This window comes from Palaemon carinicauda, chromosome 39 (assembly GCF_036898095.1).
Source record: "Palaemon carinicauda isolate YSFRI2023 chromosome 39, ASM3689809v2, whole genome shotgun sequence".
NCBI lineage: Eukaryota > Metazoa > Arthropoda > Malacostraca > Decapoda > Palaemonidae > Palaemon > Palaemon carinicauda.
The window spans coordinates 8,388,309-8,398,539 of NC_090763.1; the positions used below are offsets into that span (position 1 = coordinate 8,388,309).

Here is a 10,231-nt window from a genome sequence, read left to right on the forward strand (position 1 = left end):
TTTAGCTCAGAAAAGTTTCCTGCTATCTGATTGGTTAGAATTAGCTTGTCCCACCAATCAGCAATCAGGAAACTTTTCCGAGCTAAAAGGGCACCCCTGCAAGTCGGTGCAAATCTGCCTCACTAAAAAGAATAGACTATAGTGTTGCTTTTCTGGTCTTATATAGCAATAGGAACCCTACTCTACAAGACCTTGACAATAATTTTATCATGTACAATCCAAGGCATTCAACATTTTACATCGCATATTGCTAGTTTATTGTCACTTATTGATGCGACGTTGTATCATTGAATCCGATTCATGCATGGCTCTAGACAGGAATTAAGAGACCGGCCGTTAACGTACGTATATAATTTAGAATTGCTATATTTAAAGGCCGCTCATGAATGGCACGGCCAAGGAACAGTGATATTGCTCTATCGAGCAGAACAATGCCCTAGAGACTGACCATATATACATATGATCAGCGCCCAAGGGCCCTCTCCACCCAAGCTAGGACCAAGGCCATGGCTGCTGATGACTCAGCAGATAGACCTATAGGCTCCCCCAAACACCCCAGCTTTATCTAACAAGGATGGTGAGGTTGAAGAGGCCAAAGAAACACATGTAAGACACAACTGTGTTCCTGGCTGCCGTGGACCGGCTGATAACACACGGCTTATCAGGTAACACTTCCTAAGAGAACTACGCCCATTGCACAATCAATGTCTAGGTATATTAATAGCAAGACCATTATCCGCAGTCCATTAGCCTCTTGTGGAAAAGGTTTACAACAACAACAGTCATCTGCCCGTAGTGTGTTCCCACCCTGTAATGTTTGAGCGTGGATAGGAGACTTTGAAGAGCAACAGCAGCACCACTGTTCAAAGTGGTCACAAAACTCTAAAATTGGCTTATTCTTGAAATTTTGTTCTGCAATTCATAGATTAATCTATTAAGTTTGTTCAAGTTACTAAGTTTATTTAATATTGTCAGACTTTTTCTTAGCTTCAATTTGTTTTTACATAGATGCATGTATAAAAATTTGACTGAAAGTTGCTACACCATCGATGACAGTTTTGTAACTTCTCAGGGTTCCAATTTAAAACTCAAAATTACAACATTCTAGAATTTTCACAAATTTTTTTAGAGAAAAATCTGAGTTAGTAGATTTAAAAAAAGGCTGTAGGTCAGCCTTAAAATTTAAATAATTTTCTTGCCCATAATATTTGGTTTAAATGTCTCCGAGTCGCCATTAACTTTTATTAGTTTTAATAAATCTTAGGTTTAGACAACTTGAAGTTTATAAAGCAGAAGTCTCCTTAAACAACTAAACAGAGCCACTCCTCGACTTTTATCCATTTTTAACTAGACAAAATAAATCAACTATTTCTATTGAATCAAACGCTCAAGTCAGAAGACTGACTAAATCTAACCGGGGCCCTTTGCGTCAGTGGGCGATGACTACGAACCATTCCTATAGCAGGATTTTCTAGCTTTACTGGTGTCAGCATCATTGAATAAAGGCCTATCCACACGCCCGGCCCTGATCAGGGGCCCTCCCCTTTTGCCACACTTGACGGGCTAACAGTCAAATTACCTGATGGGTCTTGCAGCGAAATCTCCATGGTGTGCCCGATGGCTTTAGCTTTGCCCCTTGTGTGGCTGTCTTATACATTTCTTACAGAGCCATTCTTTGCTCCATATTCTTTTTTCATCAGAGCAATAATGCTATACAATTTCTTAGCGGTAGGCGCCACGTTTATCGTACCGTAGTGCACACACTATTGGCAATCGTCAGACAATGCCCACCTCCGCATCGACTCACCCACGTAGACAACAGTCACATTAGAGTCCGCCAAAATTTGCCAGTTGACCCCGGAGCACGTCGATCAGGCCCGCTCGGGCGGACTGGCCTTAAAACACATTAAATCTGTTAGTGTAATTTAGAGAGGCCCCGAGATCAAATTTACTAGACCACCGGCTAACTGTTTAACTTTAAGCCGTTGTCGAGCCCCGGGATGGATGCCCAACTACCGCCCAATTTGACAGTTACAAAGTGAACATTATGCCCTCAGTGGGTGTCGAGTGGACACTTTAAATCAGGTCTTCAAGACTAGGGACATCGAAGAAGTTCATTGCAGAAAAATTTATATTTATACTAACATTTTCCCTTAAAGTTCTAATTGGAATGTCTTCATACTAGCATTTTTCAAACTTTCAGTAGTCTATACAATACAATAGACTTATTTACCTCTAGCAGGCTAGAGTTTTTAAATGCTAGGTTCAATTTTTAAAAGATTACCAAATGAAATTTTTAATTAAGAGTTTTAAGGTTTGGTTCTTGTGAAACATTGCCCGTTATGACAAGGTACTGTAATACAGATTTTCGTTGAAGAAATTAAATTCTGAATGTTGCCGTAGTTGACGAATTACCAGCAAAGTTCCCTTGACCAAAGCAATAAAAACAGTTTTCAATAAGATTGCTAAAATAACTACCAAAAACGATAATATAAACTGCTCATACAAATGTTTGAATATTAAAACATCATTACGCCTTCAATATTTACTCGGTGGAAAATCATACATTTAATGTACAAAATAGTCTGATATTCTACTAAATGCATATTTGAATTAAAAGTCATTGCAAAATTCGAGAATGCCATGATGTACTAAAATGTTTAGGTGAAAGCATATCTACAATTTAAGATTCAGCGAGTTAGACTAGTGGATGCATGTGCCAATGGTAAAGAAAATTTAAGTTACCAAATTGTGCAAAAGGTTCAAAAATACACAGAAACCTTAAAGCTTTATTTTTATAAACATATGCACGTATGTATGAACACAAGAGCTAGTTTATTAAAGTCTCTCCCAAAGTTTCTGAATAAATTTTGACAATTTTCACAACTAATTAAATGACAACTAAGCACAAGTATTAATAAAAGACTTGAGTTTCTCAAGTCTAACAAAGTTGACAGAATAAAGTTAGACAATTTTCACAACTAATTAATGACAATTAACAACAAATTATGAATACAAGAGTTAGTTTCTTCAAGTGTTTCTACCCGAATAAAGTTTTAGATAATTTTAAATAATGATAATTAAGCACAGATCAGCGCAATTCAAACTTTAGCAGTTTCACAACTAATTAATGACAAGTAAAAGACTGCCAGAGCATTTCAAACTTTCAAGGATTGCGAAGACTACTTAGTAGCTGGACTGTAGTCAGTGTGGATGGTTTACTCGAAATCTTAATACACCAGCTTGCATACAAGAAATATTACAGTACATGGAAAACCTTTAGGCCAGCTTGTCCAGCATTGAAGGGGGTAAAAGGAGCCTACTAGAATCTGCTTACATACAGAAAATATTACATCATATAAAAGACCTTTGGCCAGCGTGTCCAGCATTGAAGGGCCTTCTAGAGAGTGCATACATATACGAAATGTTACAGCATATACAGTAGAAGACCTTTGGCCAGCTTGTCCAGCATTGAAGCGCCTTCTAGACCCTGCTTACATACAGTTAATATTACAGCATATAGAAGGCCTTTGGCCAGCTTATTCAGCATTGAAGGGCCTTCTAGAACCTGCTTACATACAGGATATATAGCAGCATATAGAAGACCTTTGGCCAGCTTGTCCAGCATTGAAAGGGAGTAGAAGGGCCTTCTAGATTCTCTTGTTGATGCAGCACAAAAAACCAAACCTTTGGCCTGGCAAAAACAATTAAGTATTAAAGACAAAAACAAAAATAAGTAAATTTTAAAATACTAAATTTTATGAGAGTATCAATAAGTCAACTTTGTTGCCTAATAAATTAAGATTTCAAATTTAATTTTAAAGTTTTCAAATCGTTTTATTATTTCATAGCTAGAATATTTGTGTTCACGCCTACATCCAGCAACTTTAAATTATACAAGCCACTTATAATCTATCCAAATATGCACAAATAACAAAGTATACCAGGTTCAGTCAAGCATAGTTCGAACCATCTTCGGTTTACCGGGTTCAGTAAAGTTGTTCGAACCATTTTAGGTTTACCAGGTTCAGTCAAACATAGGTTCGAACCATCTACGGTTTACCAGTTCAGTAAAGTAAAAGTTCGAACCATTATAGGTTCACCAAGTTCAGTCAAGTTTAAGTTCGAACCATTATAGGTTCACCAAGTTCAGTCGAGTTTAAGTTCGAACCATTATAGGTTCACAAAGTTCAGTCAAGTTTAAGTTCGAACCATTATAGGTTCACCAAGTTCAGTCAAGTTTAAGTTCGAACCATTATAGGTTCACCAAGTTCAGTCAAGTTTAAGTTCGAACCATTATAGGTTCACCAAGTTCAATCAAGTTTAAGTTCGAACCATTATAGGTTCACAAAGTTCAGTCAAGTTTAAGTTCGAACCATTATAGGTTTACCAAGTTCAGCCAAGTAAAAGCTCGAACCATTTTAGGTTTACCAAATTCACGAAAATAAATGTTCGAACTACAAAATGCCATTAGACATAGAATATTAATTTATAATGAAATTATCCTAGCCTCCAAATACATAATGCAAAGAAAACATTAAGACAGCTAGCTACTTATGATAAATAATAATTCTAAATTAAATATTGCTTTACTATTCTAAAATATTTAATTTCTTCATTTTTAAAAAATTTGTCTATAAATTTGATAGAAAATAAGATCCGTTCCCTATAAAAAATTTACAAAATTTTTAAAATTTGATATTTCAGCTATAAAAATACGAGCCCTTTAAATAAGGATTTTCTTCAGCCTACGCTGGGTAGGCATTTGAAGTGGTAAATCTATAACATGCGAGTCTGGGCAAAGATTGATTGATTTATAAAGTTTTCTGGCATCCTGATATTTAAGGTTATTGGCACCAATATTGTTAGTTATAAAGAAATATTAATTCAGTTTAAGAAATGCAAAATCATCCTTATAACAGCTAGATAGCTTTGAGAAGACTGCTTCCGAAATTAATTTAAATATACCACTTATTGCAAAATATTTCCGAGAATCTTCGCAAGGATGAACCTGCCAGCCACACCTTGAGTCTCAAACAAATGAGTCCTTAAAGTTAGCACCAACCTTTGGACTCTGGAAGAGAGCTGGTTGAAAAGGAAGTCAGACTTTAAAGTTTGTTACTACTGTAGTTCCTATGTGCATGCACACCTTTTCCTATGTGCATGCACACCTTTCATTATTATTATTATTATTATTATTATTATTATTATTATTATTATTATTATTATTATTATTATTATTATTACCTGCTAAGCTACAACCCTAGTTTGAAAAGCAGGATGCTATAAGCCCAAGGGCCCCATCAGGGAAAATGACCCAGTGAGGAAAGGAAACAAAGGAAAATTAACCCTTAAAAAGGGTTAATTGAGTCAATAGCTAATTTAAGGCTTATGATGACCTGGTGGTCGTGTCCTTGCCTGGCGATTGCCAGACTGGGGTTCGGATCCTAGTCAAACTCCTCGATTCCTTTGGTAGCTGCAACCTCACCATCACTTGAGCTAAGGATGGGAGGAGAGCCTTATAGGTCTCCGCAGAGTCATAAGCAGTCATTACCTAGCCCTCCTTGGTCCCAGCTTGGGTGGAGGGCTGGATTGGGTGGATTGGGCGCTGATCATACGTAATATGGTCAGTCTATAGGGCAAAATCCTGCTTTATAGGGCAAGGTCACTCTTGCCTCTGCCATTCATGAGCGGTCTTTGATCCTTTTAATAGGGAGACTTTTGAGTGGGTTGGAAGTCTCCCTAGATCTTGAATTATTGGTTCGTGTTTGTCCTTAGAAATGTCACAATCTAACTGGCACCATTAGGTAAGCAAAGGCGATGGCTTCCTGACAAAATCCAGTCACTGGCATTTGAATATCAAAATGCTTAAATTTCAAATAAATGCCAATGAATTTCCAGTCATATGCATATAGTTTTCAACACAATTCCTTTGTACCAGAGCACTAAACCCCTTTCTCCCCAATTCAAATAGTTATTTTGAACATTCCTTTGTACCAGAGTACTAAACTACTTTCTCCATAAATCAAATAGTTATTTAGAACAAAATTCCTTTTTACCAGAGTACTGAATTACTTCTCCCTAATTCAAATAAAGTTTAGAACAAAATTCCTTTGTACCAGAGTACTAACTACTTTCTCCCTAATTAAAATAAAGCTATTTAGAAAAAAATTCCTTTGTACCAGTGTACTAAACTACTTTCTCCTTAATTCAAATAAAAGTTATTTTGAACAAAATTCCCTTATACTGAGTACTACAACCCTTTCTCCCCAATTCAGAGTTATTTTGAACAACATTCCTTGTACCAGAGTAATAAACTACATTCTCCCTATTTCAAATAAGTTTTTTCGAACAAAATTCCCTTGTACCAGAGTACTAAACTAACTTCTACCTAACTAAAAGAATAGGGAGGTACCTTACTAGACAGAATGCAACGTAGCTACAAGTTAATTCTAGACTCAAAATATAGAAGATTAATTTTGCTTTACCTCCAGCTCCAGACAGTTGATTCAGCTGTAGTAAATGAAAATCAGTTTCTTGCATGAAGGCAATAATTCACGGTTTTGAAGAGTAATTTTACGATCTACTTCAGAGCTCATGGAAAATCTTCGGCCACATTTGTCCAGCAGTGAACGGGAAGAAGAACTACCATCCTTTTGAGAAAAAAAAAAAAAAAAAAAAAAAAAAAAAAAAAAAAAAGTAATTATTACAATGGCCTTTATTAGTTTTTCTATAGTGTCCCCAACTAGTAAGTAACCTAACTAATCTCGGGAAAGTCCATAAAATCTTGGGAAAATTTAAAAAATTTTCAAAGCTATTGCTTTTCCTATGGACAGAATATCAAGAGTTCTTCACAACTACTTTCAATAACTTTTCTAAGTATGCATACCTTCAACATATATTCATAATTAACTTCCTGGTTTACCAAGTTTTAATCTATAAACTTTCTACTTATGCTACCGAATCCGTTTACAAACTAAACATTGCTTGCACAAATCGCACGGAATTTCATAATTTAATCTAGTGTTAAAAATTACCTTTAGTTAAAATTTACTTAATACCAAAAAGTTCTATGACAAAACTATCAGTATTTTCTCACCTATACAAACCAGGGTTTTTTTTTTTTTTTTTTTTTAATGCAAGCTGGATTGTTATAGGTTTAATTGTCTAAATTGGTAGTTGTAAACAGACAAGCACTGAAAAACCCCGCCCACCCACCCATCTGAAAGTCTTTACTTTGATGGCTGCTTTTCCGGTCCCATAGACTCACTGCTCAAGATGGGTGGTTGAAGAAATTAGACACCAGTCTTTAGCAACTTTAAAAAAAAAAAATTAACATTAATTATAACTTTAAAATGGTTCACAATTCCTATATCCATGCAAACATTCCAGCCTTTAAATAGGAAGAATTGTGGGTGGATCGGGAGTCCTGCTAGATCTGACCCGATTGGGTTTGAGCTTCCCTAGAAATGTCTAAATTAAGTGGTCCTTAGAAGTCTAGCAAGTTCCATTTAGAAAATAACTAGTCGTACACCGATTCAAAGGAATTTTTCCTAACAAATGGACAAATCCACATATTACTGTAAAAATTCTTTCTATAATAAGACTTTTCAAACTTAGATTTGTTTTTTTTCAGATTGCTTGGCCCGTATGTCCAGGCACGGGATCTTTCACATTTTGAGCCCGTAGAATCATACTTTGAGCCCTCATAATCATACTTTTAACTACTTAAACGCCTATCTAATGTTACTAAAATAATTTGCAGCTGTATTATAAACAAATTAATGAGGGAGGAAGTTATCGGGATAGTAAATTAATAGTAAATTAAAAAAAAAAATTACTAAGGAGACCATAAATAACTTACGGCATTCAAATATCTTAATACCACTTCACGTAAGGCTTAAATTAGTAAACGGACCATAGCCAATGCCATAACACCTACATTTCACATTTTAGTTTAAAAGCTATTCCAGAACTCAAGTTTTCATAGGCGAATTTCGAACTATCCAGATTACCTTTAATTCAGAGGTAAGAGACTTAATAGATCACCAATAATGCGGGAAAACTTAAATTACTTGTCAATATAAACAAAATCGGACTAGCCACAATAACCCTATGTAGCTATAATAACACTGTAGCTATAAGTCTTATATACATTTAATATAAATTAATTTCAGGTTTGGGTCAAGATCATTAACTTATCCTAAAATTATTGAAGTTTAATGTACCATGGTTAATACTCAAATTGAATTTAACTAGTTCGAAATTGAACCCCCTCTACATAACAGCCAAACAAGTCACCCTAAGTTAGCGGCAATGTAAAAAATTATTTATTACATGGAAATACAAGCCTTAATCGCTATGAAAAAAAATAAAGGCTTAAAACTCCCACATTGGGTATGCCAAATACACAAATCTAAATGTGGCAACGAACACCAAAATAATCATTCTGCGTAATATATCTTTATACGCAAGTGTGAATCTCAAAAACACCCAATAAACCAAAGGGATTATGACGAACTTAACGAATAAATTTTAACCACTAACTGCATTGTTCGACACTTGCAACTAAAGCGTTAAAGGTACAGAGCTAAATATCTCAAACACTCTCTCGCCTATTATACAATAAAAGAAAATCTACACCTATAACTAACATGGACAAAATCCTTTATGGATAACGTTACAGTATCCAAATCACAAACTAAGTAAGGTTTAATGGTTCAGCGATATACATATCAGGACATTTTTCCAAGTGAAAGTCGCTTTATACCACGATACTAAACTACTTACAACCTAACTTAAACCTCAAATATAATAGACCTAACTAAAATTAGTTACGTAAAACCAATAGTTACTTCCAAATTCTATACAGTCAAATGAAAGAAGTTTAACCTCCCTTAGGCGTTCCTAAGCCCATAATATACAATATATTGATATCTTATTTAACCTGAAATCTTACCACAATAATATAAAAAACATTGCCAAACCTCTTACATTATTAAATCCAACGTGATGATGCAGTCGATCAGATGAGTTCACAAAGCAAGTTCTAGGAGAGGTTTCAACACCTTAGATTCTCAGTTTAAACCAACTTCAAAGCCGTTAACCTCTCGAAATACACGATCAACATTTCACCAAAATAACTTGTCACCACACAATGCTCAGCAAATCCTCGTTCTCACACTAATCTTCAGAGAGTAACATGCCGTGATCTGATATGCTGAGTCTATTTATACAGTCCATGGATGCGTATCAAGGAATCAAAACACCACGCAGTGTGTTTGAATTTCCAAGGATAATAAAACAATGGCGTCTGACTTAGCTCTCGGAAAAGCGCCCTCTATTGGCTTGTTTATTTTCCTTTGTATATGATTTTCAAATAAAAGATTGCACACACATTTTATATATATATATATATATATATATATATATATATATATATATATATATATATATATATATATATATATACAGGTAATGAATGTCATACACCAGTGGCGAAATATGGTTAATTATTTCAACCCCAAAATTTTCGTTTGTTTTATTTTGTATTGAGCATTTTCACATACTTCTCCATAAAATTATCTTACTAAACTTGAAGAAAACGAGGGTAATGAAAAAAGATGATAAACTTGTCATATATATCGTTGGTTATCACAGAAAATAAAACTTTTAATTACATTTCTAAAGTTGATAGAAAAACTGAAATTGCAGTTTTTTTTTTTTTTTACACTAGTACACGTTGGTGTCGCACATCCTCTAGAAAGCCAATGGAACTTTTGATGCTTTTCTTAAAGGCAGGTTAGATTATACCATGCTATGCTAGGTTAGGTTGGGTTATGCTAGGTTAAGTTAGGGCAGGTTATGTTATGTTAGGCAAGGCTAGGTTAGGTCAGGTTAGGTTATACTTGGTTAGGTTATGCTACGCTAGCCTAGGCTAGGTTAGGTTATGCTAGGCTAGGTTAGGGCAGGTTTCGTTATGCTAGGCTAAGTTAGGCTCGGTTAGGTTAGGTTAAGTTAGGTTAGGATATGCTTGGTTTGGCTACGCTAGGCTAGGCTAGGTTAGATTATGCTTGGTTAGGCTAGGCTAGGCTAGGTTAGGCTAGGTTATACCAAGCTAGGTTAGGCTAGGTTATACCAAGCTAGGTTATGTTAGGTTAGGTGTAAACAATGTTAGTCTGAAACTCCTTAATAGTTTAAGTATATGTCATGGCGTCGTTGGGAACTGTTA

At 35.2% G+C, this 10,231-nt stretch overlaps 1 long non-coding RNA gene across 2 annotated transcripts; it reads right to left on the minus strand.

Moving 5' to 3' along the window:
- Window positions 1-2,776: 2,776 nt before the first annotated feature.
- Window positions 2,777-9,209, minus strand: LOC137630993 (uncharacterized). Of its 2 annotated transcripts, XR_011041831.1 has the most exons (4): window positions 8,995-9,209; window positions 6,489-6,653; window positions 3,451-3,694; window positions 2,777-3,367 (listed from the first exon to the last, which is right to left on the minus strand). It is a non-coding gene; the product is annotated as an uncharacterized lncRNA (long non-coding RNA). The 2 variants fall into 2 exon arrangements; XR_011041830.1 differs by having other exon boundaries at window positions 2,777-3,694.
- Window positions 9,210-10,231: the final 1,022 nt, after the last annotated feature.